Source organism: Myotis daubentonii, chromosome 2, assembly GCF_963259705.1.
Source record: "Myotis daubentonii chromosome 2, mMyoDau2.1, whole genome shotgun sequence".
NCBI classification, from domain to species: Eukaryota; Metazoa; Chordata; class Mammalia; order Chiroptera; family Vespertilionidae; genus Myotis; species Myotis daubentonii.
This window is the reverse complement of record NC_081841.1, coordinates 58,024,855-58,036,467: the sequence shown is the minus strand read 5'-3', so window position 1 is coordinate 58,036,467 and position 11,613 is coordinate 58,024,855.

Sequence of the window (11,613 nt, the reverse complement as noted above, 5' to 3'; positions counted from 1 at the left end):
TTGGTCGGTTCATAGGAACTGCGTTCCCACTCACCCAGGATCTGCACTGCTCCTGGTTGGAACTTTAGAGTCACCTGATGATGAGGTAAATGAGGCCCTGGCACCCTGGATGTTGGTCTATGTAGGAAAGGAGGTACAACTAGAAACACTGCAATTATCCCTTTGTCCTGGGAAGCAGCTCTGTATTTTCAATGGTGGAAAATAGCAAATTGTTTTGTATTAACTCTGTTCTTTCTGCTAGTGTCTCAAACTGTTCCTTCTCTATTCATTATAATGAGTCCTTAGAAGAAATATGCTGATTTATAGCACATCTTATGAACAATCTTCCCACTCCTTTTTAATTGCCCAGTAGAAAGAAAAGTCATCCAAATTGGAAAAGAAGAAGTAAAACTGTCATTATTCACAGATGACATGATATTGTACATAGAAAACCCTAAAGACTCCATCAAAAAACTACTAGACTTAATAAATGAATTCAGCAATGTAGCAGGATACAAAATTAACACCCAGAAATCTATGGCTTTTTTAACTCACAGAAAGAGAAACCAAAAAAAATAAATCCCATTTGCCATTGCAACAAAAAAATTAAGATACCTAGGAATAAACTTAACTAAGGAGGTAAAAGACCTGTACTCGGACAACTACAGGATTTTGAAAAAAGAGACAGAGGAAGACATAAAAAAATGGAAGATTCTACCAATTCGTGTTCATGGATTGGTAGAATCAACATCATTAAAATGTCTATACTACCCAAAGCAATCTATAGATTCAATGCAATCCCCATTAAAATACCAATGGCATATTTCACAGACCTAGAACAAGCTCTCCAAGTATTCATATGGAATAAAAAAAGACCCCGAATAGCTGCAGCAATCCTGAGAAAGAAGAACAAAGTTGAAGGGATCACAATACCAGATATCAAGATATATTACAAAGCCACCGTTTTCGAAACTGCATGGTACTGTCACAAGAACAGACATATAGACCAATGGAACAGAACAGAGAACCCAGAAATCAACCCAAACTATGATGCTCAATTAACAAATTATTTGACAAAGGAGGCAAGAGCATACAATGGAGTCAAGATAGTCTCTTCAATAAATGGTGTTGGGAAAATTGGACAGATACATGCAAAAAAATGAAACTAGACCACCAATTTACACCATACACAAAAATAAACTCAAAATGGGTAAAGGACTTAAACATAAGAGGGAAACAATAAAAATCTTAGAAGAATCCATAGGCAGCAAAATATCAGACATATGTCGTAGCAATATCTTTACTGATACAGCTCCTAAGGCAATGGAAACTAAAGAGAAAATAAACAAATGGGACTACATCAAAATAAAAAGCTTCTGCACAGCAAAAGAAACCATCAACAAAACAATAAGAGAGCCCACTGCATGGGAGAACATATTTGCCAATGTTATCACTGATAAGGGTTTAATCTCCAACATTTATAGGGAACTCATACAACTTAACAAAAGGAAGATAAACAATCCAATCAAAAAATGGGCAAAGGATCTAAATAGACACCTTTCAAAAGAGGACATTCAGAAAGCCAAGAGACATATGAAAACATGTTCAAAGTCACTAATCATCCGAGAGATGCAAATCAAAACAGCAATGAGGTACCATCTCACACCTGTCAGACAAGTGCTAGCGAGGATTTGGAGAAAAAGAAATACTCTCACACTGCTGGTGGGAATGCAGACTGGTGCAGCCACTGTGGAAAACAGTATAGAGTTTCCTCAAAAAATTAACAATGGAACTTCCATTTGACCCAGTGATCCCACTTCCAGGAATATATCCCAAGAAACTAGAAACACCAATCAGAAAGAACATATGCACCCCTATGTTCATAGAAGCACAATTTATAATAGCTAAGATCTGGAAACAGCCGAAGTGTCCATCAGCAGATGAGTGGATTAAAAAACTGTAGTACACCTACAGAATGGAATACTATGCTACTGTAAAAAAAAAGAAGGAACTCTTACCATTTGCAACAGCATGGATAGACCTGGAGAGTATTATGCTAAAAGAAATAAACCAGTCGGAGAAAGATAAATATCATATGATCTCACTCATTTATGGAATATAATGTACAACATAAACTGATGAACAAAAATAGATCCAGAGATATAGAAACATTGAAGAAACTGTTCAACCTCAGAGGGAAAGCAGGAGGTGGGGTAAGAGATCAACCAAAGGACTTGTATGCATGCATATAAGCATAAACCATGGACACAGACAGTAGGGGCGTGAAGGCATGTGCTGGGGGGAGGGGGACAGCTGGGGAGAGGTCAATGGGGGGGAAAGGAGACTTATGTAATACTTTAAACTGTAAAGAATTTAAATTGAAAAAGAAACTCCATTCCTCGCACTAGCCACATTTCAATACTCAAAAACCACATATGTCTAATATATCTAGTGGATAGTTCAGATAAAGAACATCACAGAAAGTTCTATTGGACAGTGATACCTAGATAACAATCTATCCTAATATATAAAAAGCCAGGGGCAATCACGATCAAAACAACCGGACGGACAACTGAACAGCAGGCTGAGTGGAGCGACAAGGTCAGCAGGGGGGTTAGTGAGGGACGACCAAACGACTGAACAGCAGGCTGCATGAGGTGACCAGGCCAGCGGGGGGGGGGGGGGGGGGGGCAGTTGGGGGCAACCAAGCTGGCAAGGGTCGGGGCAGTTGGGGGCGACCAGGCCGGCGGGGGCGGGGGGGGCAGTTAGGGGTGACCAGGCCTGCAGGGGGTTGCAGTTGGGGGTGACCAGGCGGCAGGGGGGGCAGTAAGGGGCAACCAAGGTGGCAGGGGGGGCAGTTAGGGGCAACCAGGCCAGCGGTGGGGGGCAGTTAGGGGTGATCAGGCCAGCAGGGGGAACAGTTAGGAGCCAGCGGTCCCAGATCGTGAAAGGGATGTCCAACTGCCGGTTTAGACCTGATCCCTGGGTTGGACATCCCCAAGGGGTCCCGGATTGGAGAGGGTGCAGGCTGGGCTCCCCCATGCACGAATTTTGTGCAGCCGGCCTCTAGTCCTATATAATAAAAGCCTAATATGCTAAGTGTCTGGTCATCCAGTCATTCTTTCAACCAATCAAAGCGTAAAATGCAAATGATATGCTAAGGCCACTCAACTGCTCGCTATAACGTACACTGACCACCAAGGGGCATATGCTCAACACAAGAGCTGCCCCCAGCCCGCAGACCCCAGGCCAGCCAAGGCAGGTGCCAGCAGGAGCCCCCCCCTCCCGGTCACCCCACAGATCAGCCCTAATCGCTGGCCAGGCCAAGGGACCCCACCCATATACAAACTCATGCACCGGGCCTCTAGTCAACACTAATAAAAGAGAAAAATGGTAATTGGCGTACGAGCTACCCTTTTCATTGGCTAATCAGGGCTATATGCAAATTAACTGCCAACTAAGATTGGCAGTTAACTGCCAACAAGATGGCGGTTAATTTGCATATGTAGGCACAATGCAGGGAGGCGAAAGGGAAAGCAGGAAGAAGCCCCCTGCCACTGACAGTGATCGGAAACCCAGGGGGGAGCTAAGAGCTGGGGGGCAGGGCAAAGGCGGCCCTGGGGAATCAGGTGCCTTTTCCACCCTGGCCAGTGATAGCAGTAAGTAGGGGTGGAGCCAGCGATGGGAGCTGGGCACGGTTGAAGCTGGCAGCCCCAGGAGCTAGGGGTCCCTTGCCTGGGCCTAAAGCGAAGCCCACGATCGCGGGGCCGCTGCAGCTGCGGGTCCCCGCTGCCCGGGCCTGACGCCTAGGCCAGAGGCGTCAGGCCTGGGCAAGGGGCCAATCCTGCGATTGGAGAGTGATGGGGGTCAACGCCTGAGGGCTCCCAGTATGTGAGAGGGGGCAGGCTGGGCTGAGGGACACTCCCCCACACACACACCCAGTGCACGAATTTTGTGCACCGGGCCCCTAGTCTATATATATAAAAGCCTAAGCGACCAAACCACCAAATGACGGAACAACCAGTCAACCGGTTGCTATGATGCACACTGACCACCAGAGGGCAGACGCTCAACACAGGAGCTGCCCCCTGGTGGTCGGTGCACTCCCACAATGGAAGCACTGCTCAGCTGACCAACCAGCACCAGACGCAGGGCTCACAGCTGGTGAGCACCGCTGGAGCAGCACAAGCCTCTCCCGATCAGGACTGACTGGGCGCAAGCTGTGAGCCCTGCATCTGGCGCCCATCCAAGGGAGATAGGGGAGGTGCCAGGACACGATCTGCCCTCCAGGCTGGTGGTGGGACACCCTTGCTGCCCAGGATTTGTATCCATCCCACTGGTGTTTGCACCAGTTGTCAGGAGCCACCGGGCGTCAACTTTTATATTGTTTCTTTCTTGCAGAACATGTAGGGAGGGAAGGGGCCACAGTGCCCAAGGCCGACTTCCAGGAAGCTGGTGACACTGTTGAGATCGTGCTGGCGGCACCGGTCCATCAGTGCCTGGCCCATTCTCTGGAGATTGGACCTGCAAGACTACTGAGGGGGTGAGTGGCTGTCGCCAGGCTAGTGGGCCACCAGGACGGGTCAGTCAGCTGAGTGGCACTCCTGCTGTGGGAGCACACTGACCACCAGAGGGCACCTCCTGCATTGAGTGTCTGCCCCCTGGTGGTCAGTACACGTCATAATGACTGGTCGACCAGTTGTTCGGTTGTTCATTCATTTGGTCACTTAGGCCTTTATATATACTAGAGGCCCAGCACGCAATTGAAATCGCATGAGGAGGCACCCTGCGTGGGGCCAGAACCCACGTCTGACCTGTGTAGCACCAGCCACCGCATTGTGTCTGCTGGGGTGGGGGCATGCTCTGAGCCGTGCGGTGGCCTCTCAGAGCATGCCCCCGGCCCCTGCGTTGTATCCGCTGGGGTGGGGGCAGGCAGTCCTGTGTGTTGTGTCTCTGCTCCAGCCTGCCCCCAGCCCCAGCCTCTCCATGTGTTGTGTCTCCACTCTGGCCCGCCCCCAGCCCCAGCCTCCCCGCGGCCGCTGGGGTGGGGGTGGCATGCAGTCCCCTCCCGCCCATCTGCGCACAGCTCCTCCTGAGCAGTCGTGACGCTCGGCTAATTAGCATATTCCTAGATAGATAGATAGATAGATAGATAGATAGATAGATAGATGATAGATAGATGATAGATAGATAGATAGATAGATAGATAGATAGATAGATAGATAGATAGATAGGAATGAGTTAGGAATTTAACTTAATTTTTTCCAGATGTCCACAGTTTTCCCCAAACCACTTACAGAATATTTCATTCTTTCCCACTGTTTACCTTTTTGAATTGAAACAGGTCACATAGCTTGTCCTCTCCCTGGGAACTGGGTATAAGCTTCCTTGTGAAGTAGGTAGTTTGTTCAACATTATCCCTTTCCATAGCCCTTCCACTGCCCCTGCCCCATCCTTGGGCCTTCACACAAAGGGTTGCCTCTTAGTCCTGAAGTCTCCTTCCCTACCCCCTTGACTGGCTACCTCCTCTTCATACTTCAGGTCTCCGTTTAAATGTCACTTTCTCTAGGTTGTCACTTTCTCAAATCACCCTATACCTCTTCCTCTTTGGTGTAGCTGTTCCCACAATGACAAAGAAGCAATCCATGTTGGTCACTTCAGTATCCCAGTGCCTACATCAGTACATAATGGACAGTGAGTGCTTGAAAAATATTTGTTGAGCCTAGCTGATGTGGCTTAGCAGTTGAGCGACAACCCATGAACCAGGAGGTCAGGGTTCGATTCTGGGTCAGGGTACATGCCAGGAGGTCAGGGTTCAATTCTGGGTCAGGATCCCACTACCACCGCTGTACTGGCAGCCATCAGCCTGGCTTGTGGCTGAGCAGAGCTCCCCTCTGTGAGAGCGCACTGGCCACCAGAGGGCAGCTCCTGCATTGAGCGTCTGCCCCCTGGTGGCCAGTGTGTGTCATAGTGACCAGTCATTCCCAGTCTTTCTGCTGTTAGGGTCAGTTTGCATATTACCCTTTTACTATATAGGATAGAGGCCTGGTGCACAGGTGGGGGCTGGTTGGTTTGCCCTGAAGGGTGTCCCGGATCAGGGTGGGGGTCCCGCTTGGGTGCCTGGCCAGCCTGGATGAGGGGATGATGGCTGTTTGCAGCTGGTCACACCCCCTTCAGGGTGGGGGTCCCCACTGGGGTGCCTGGTCAGTCTGGGTGAGGGGCTGAGGGTCGTTTTCAGGCTGGCCGGGACTGAAGCTCCCAGCCTCTCCCTTTTTTCTTTTTATTTTTATTCTGGGATTTATTTACCTTCTATAGCTGTCACTGGAGCTGAGAGCCTGCTCCAGCTCTGAGGCCACGGCTGGCTGAAAGCAGGTATCTGGGATTTGTTTAGCTTCTATAATTGAAACATTGTTGCTTCCAGAGCTCAAAGCTGGGCTGCGGCAGGCAGGGAACCTTGGCTTCCTCCATCACTGGAACAAGCAAGCCTCATGTTCACTTCAGCTGTGTGGCTGCCGGCTGCCATCTTTGTTGGCAGTTAATTTGCATATCCTGCTGATTAGCCAATGAGAAGTGTAGCAGAGGTATGGTCAATTACCATGTTTGTCTATTATTAGATAGGCGATGATATATATATATATATAAATTTGTTGAATGAATGCAATGTCTATTTTCCCACAGATTGATCCGCCTCCTGCTGCTGTGGTTGGGAGAATGAGGGGAGCTGTGGTTCCTCAATGAGCCCTGAGGCCCCCTCCTGACTCTCAGAGGCTCCTCAGGGCCTCCTACTAATAAGCGGCCACTCCAGTGGCCTGACTGGCCCCCTCCAGACATGTCTGGCTTTGACCCTACAGATCCGGAGGGTGCATATAGCTTTGGCCTTTGCTCTAGAACTCTGGGACTTCTTAGTTTTCAGAAAAAGAAGCATTATGTTAGGAGAGTTTCCTTAACCCCATTTGATTTTTTCCCCCTCTCATTTCACCACTTTGGATGTGAGGTGATAGGAATGCAGTTAACACTCAAGAGAAGCTGTCACTTGCACTTAGGATGTCACGTGATTAACTTTTTCCTTTTAACTTAGCATTGGTACCTGTCAAATGAACAATATTGTCCTTATAAAATCTCAGATATTCTACTGGGTAATTTCTATAGAACCAAATTCTGCTCTTGGGAATTTAACACATGCATTGTAAAAGTCAGAAGTAGAAATCAGCAGGGAAGATAAAGAAGAAAGACAATAATGTGAAAATATGCAAATTAGCAGCAGAATGCCTGGCTCTTGCTTCTCGAATATTTTAAATTCTGGGGAGGAAAAAGTTTAAAAATTCAAGTGCAATATTATCAACATAAATTAACATTTAATTAATTATACACTCAGGGCATTGCTCTGAAGTGAGTTTAATTAACAAATAACTAGGTTTGGTAATATCTTGGCTGGATATCTCTATCCCCTTGAGAAGGGGAAGTTAAATAGTTGAAGTAACATTGTCTGTCTGCTGCAGACCAAGATTATCAGGTTTCATTCTTCTGTCTGCCCTTCCTTCTCTCTTCCAAGGGCAGAAATGAACAAAATAATGATTTTCTAATTGTTTAGCACTCAGTTTTCTGGCTAGCAAAGACTGTGGTTATGCTGTTGCTCATGTGATTTTTGTTTAAAAAAAAAAAAACATTATTGCAGCCCTAGCTGGTTTGGCTCAGTGGATAGAGCACTGGCTCATGGACTGAAGGGTCCTGGGTTCAATTCTGGTCAAGGGCATGTACCTCAGTTGCAGACTCCCTCCCTGGCCCTGGTTGGGGCACGTGCAGGAGGCAACCAATCGATGTGTCTCTCTCACATCACTGTTTCTTTCTCTCCCTCTCTCTCTCTCTCTCTCCCTCCCTCCCTTCCACTCTCTATAAAAAATAAAAAATAAATCAATGGCAAAATATCCTTGGGTGAGGATTAACAAAAAAAGTAATTAATTAAAAATTTTAAAAGCATTATTGAATGTAAAATTTAATGCATATTAATCTTTAACTCATTTCCCCCAGTCTTAAAAAAAAATCAACTTAATTGTGGAAAATTTCAAATACGTACAAAGTACACAGAATAGCCGAAACCGGTTTGGCTCAGTGGATAGAGCGTCGGCCTGCGGACTGAACGGTCCCGGGTTCGATTCCAGTGAAGGGCATGTACCTTGGTTGCGGGCACATCCCCAGTGGGAGATGTGCAGGAGGCAGCTGATCGATGTTTCTCTCTCATCGATGTTTCTAACTCTCTATCTCTCTCCCTTCCTCTCTGTAAAAAATCAATAAAATATATTTTTTTAAAAAAGTACACAGAATAGTGTAATAAATATCCTTGTACCCATCACTCAGGTTTGACAATTATCAATATTGTGCCACCTTGTTTAATCTATACCTCCACCTACTTTCCACCTGCCATTCAGTTATTTGTTCTAATATTTTTTTTTTATTTTAGAGAGAAGGGAAGAGAGAGATAGAAACATGGATGAGAGAGAAACATCAACATCAATCGGCTGCCTCCTGCATGCCCTCTGCTGGGGATTAAGTCCACAACCCGGGCATGTGCCCTGAGCAGGAATTGAACCAGTGACCACCTGTTGCACAGGTCAGTGCTCAACCACTCAGCCACATCAGCCAGGCTCAGTTATTTTTTAAGATAAATTTTACATATATTGAGGTGCCCAAATATTAATTGTATAACTTTGACAATGAATGGATACATCTGTGTAACCTACATCACAAATAAGATATAAAACACTTCCATCACCCCAAAAACTTCCTTCTCGTTCATTCCAGTCAATTTTTTGTCCACTCCCCCACCCTCCAGGCAACCACTATTCTGTTTGTTTTTTCCCAACAGAGAATAGTTTTGCCTGTTCTATAATTTCATAGGCATGAACCATCAAGTAAGTACTCTTTTGTATCTTAAGCTCCTTTTCATTAGCATAATGTCTGTGAGCTTCATTCATCTTATTGTATCAATAATTCATTCCTTTTTATTGCTGAGAAGTGTTCCATGGAATATATTACAGTTTGTTTATTCATTCTTCTACTCGTGGCCTGGTGCATGAAATTTGTTCACAGGGGGTGGGGAGGAGTGGGAGGATCCCTCAACCTGGCCTGCATCCTTCCCAATCTGGGATCCCTCTCGCAATCCAGAACCACTGGCTCCTAAGCACTCACCTGCCTGCCTGCCTGATGCCCTGAACTGCTCCCTTGCTGGCCTGATGGCCCTAACTGCTCTCCCCTCCTTGCCTGATCCCCCTAACTGCCTATGTGCTCTCCCCTCCTGGCATGATCCCCCTAACTGCCTATCTGCTCTCCCCTCCTGGCATGATCCCCCTAACTGCCTATCTGCTCTCCCCTCCTGGCCTGATCCCCCTAACTGCCTATGTGCTCTCCCTTCCTCTCCATGCCTTCAGACCCCAGCGCAGGAGTGCTGAGAGCTCTCCGCCAAGGCCCCGCCCCCACCTGATGTTCCCTCCGGGCCTGGCGACCACACCGTGGGCCTGCGCACACTTCCCTGGGGGGCCGTCCACGTCCACGGTGGCAGCCTCACATCCTGGAGGCACAAGTCCCCGACCCCATCCCTGCCCCCAGCTCTTGTGCACGCACACCTTCGACTGGTCATGACTTGGACACCATTAGGACCAATTAGCATATTCCCTCTTTATTATATAGGATTGGTAGACATTTGGTTGTTTTCAGTTTGGGGTTTTTATGAATAAAGCTCTTATGAACATTCTTGTAAAGTCTTTTTGTGTATGTTTCATTTCTCTTAAGTGAAATACCTAGCTTTGAATAGCAGAGTCGAAGTGTAGGTGTATGTTTAACTTTACAAGCAACTGTCAAACCTTTTTCCAAAGTGATTCTACTATTTTACATTCTTACCAGTAATGTATGAAAGCTCTGTTTGCTTCACACCTAATAAATTTTTTCAGCAGTCTATTAAATATTTTGCTTTTCTAGTGGGTGTGTAGTGGTTTCTCATTGTGGTTTTAATTTTCATTTCTTTGATGACTAATGATATTAAACATTTTTCATGTGTTCTTTGTATCATTGTTCAATTATGTCTCATTCTTTGTAAAGTGTGTTCAAGTGTTTTGCTATTTTTTTAAACTGGGTTGTCTTTTTGAGGTACACAAAGTTTTTATATTTTCACGTAAGAGGTCTTTCTCAGATAAATATACGTATTTTTCCAGTCCATAGTTTGCCTATTCATTTTCTTAATACTTTTCAATGAATAGGAGTCTAATTTAAACAAAGGCTAACTTATCAATTAAAAACATCTTATGCTTCTCACTCTCTGTGTCTTTGATGCAGTTTGACCCACTTCAAGTTAATTTTTGTATATGGTGTTAGATAAAGGTCCAACTTCATTAGTTTGCATGTGGATATCCAGTTTTCTCATCTTAGAGGGTTTTTATCTCATTGAATGGTCTTGGCATCTTTGTAAGATGGAAACATAAATAGATTAAATATGAAAGGATGCCCTGCCCATGTAGCTCAGTTGGTTGAGCATCACCCCATGCACTGAGGGATTGGCATTTTGATTCCCAGTCAGGACACATACCCAGGGTTCAACCCCAGGTTGGGATACACAACCAATAGATGTTTCTCTCTCACTTTGATGTTTTCCTCTCTCTCCCTCTCCCTTCCTCTCACTCTAAAATCAATAAAAACATTTTTTAAAAAGGTGAAAGAATGCAAATAAGTAATCAAAAGAGAGCAAGGATAGCTATACTAACATTAGACAAAAAATAGACTTTAAATTTAAAAAAAGATTACAAGAGACAAAGAAGAACATTATATATTAATAAAAATTCAATAGAGCATGAAGATACAACAATTATAAACATTTACACACTAATAGATCATCAAAACATGTGAAGCAAAAATTTGACAAAGTTGAAGGGAGAAATAGAAGTTCTACAACTATTGTTAGAGGATTTACTATCCCACTCTCAAAAATGAATAGAGCAAGCAGACAGAAGATAACTAAGGATATAGAGGACTTGAACAACATAAGACACAATGAGATCTCACAGACGTATGCAGAACATTCTAGACAACAAAAGCATACTCATTCTTCTCAAGTGCACATGAAACAATTTCCAAGGTAGGCCACAAATTAAGCCTCAACATATTTAAGAAGATAGATATCATACATCTCTGATCACAAAGGAATGAAGTTAGAAATCAATAGCAGAAGGAAAATTGAAAAATTCACAATTTTAAGCAACCAACAGGGTAAAGAATAAATCACAAGGAAAATTAGAAAATACTTAGAGATGGATAAAAACAAAAATATAACATACCAAAACTTCTGGAACATAGCAAAAGCAGTGCTAAGGGGGAAATTTATAGCTATAAATGTTTATGTTAAAAAACAAGAAAGATCTCAAATCAGCAACTGAACTCTACAACTTAAGGAACTAGAAAAAGAAGAGCAAATTAAACTGAAAGCTAGCAGAAATAAATAAATAATAAAAATTAGAGCAGGAACCAGTAAAACAGAACTTAAAAACAATATAGAAAATCAATGAAACAAAAAATTGGTTCTGTGAACAAATCAACAAACTGGACAAACCTTTAGCTAGATGGACTAAAAAAAAAAGAGAGACCTCAAAT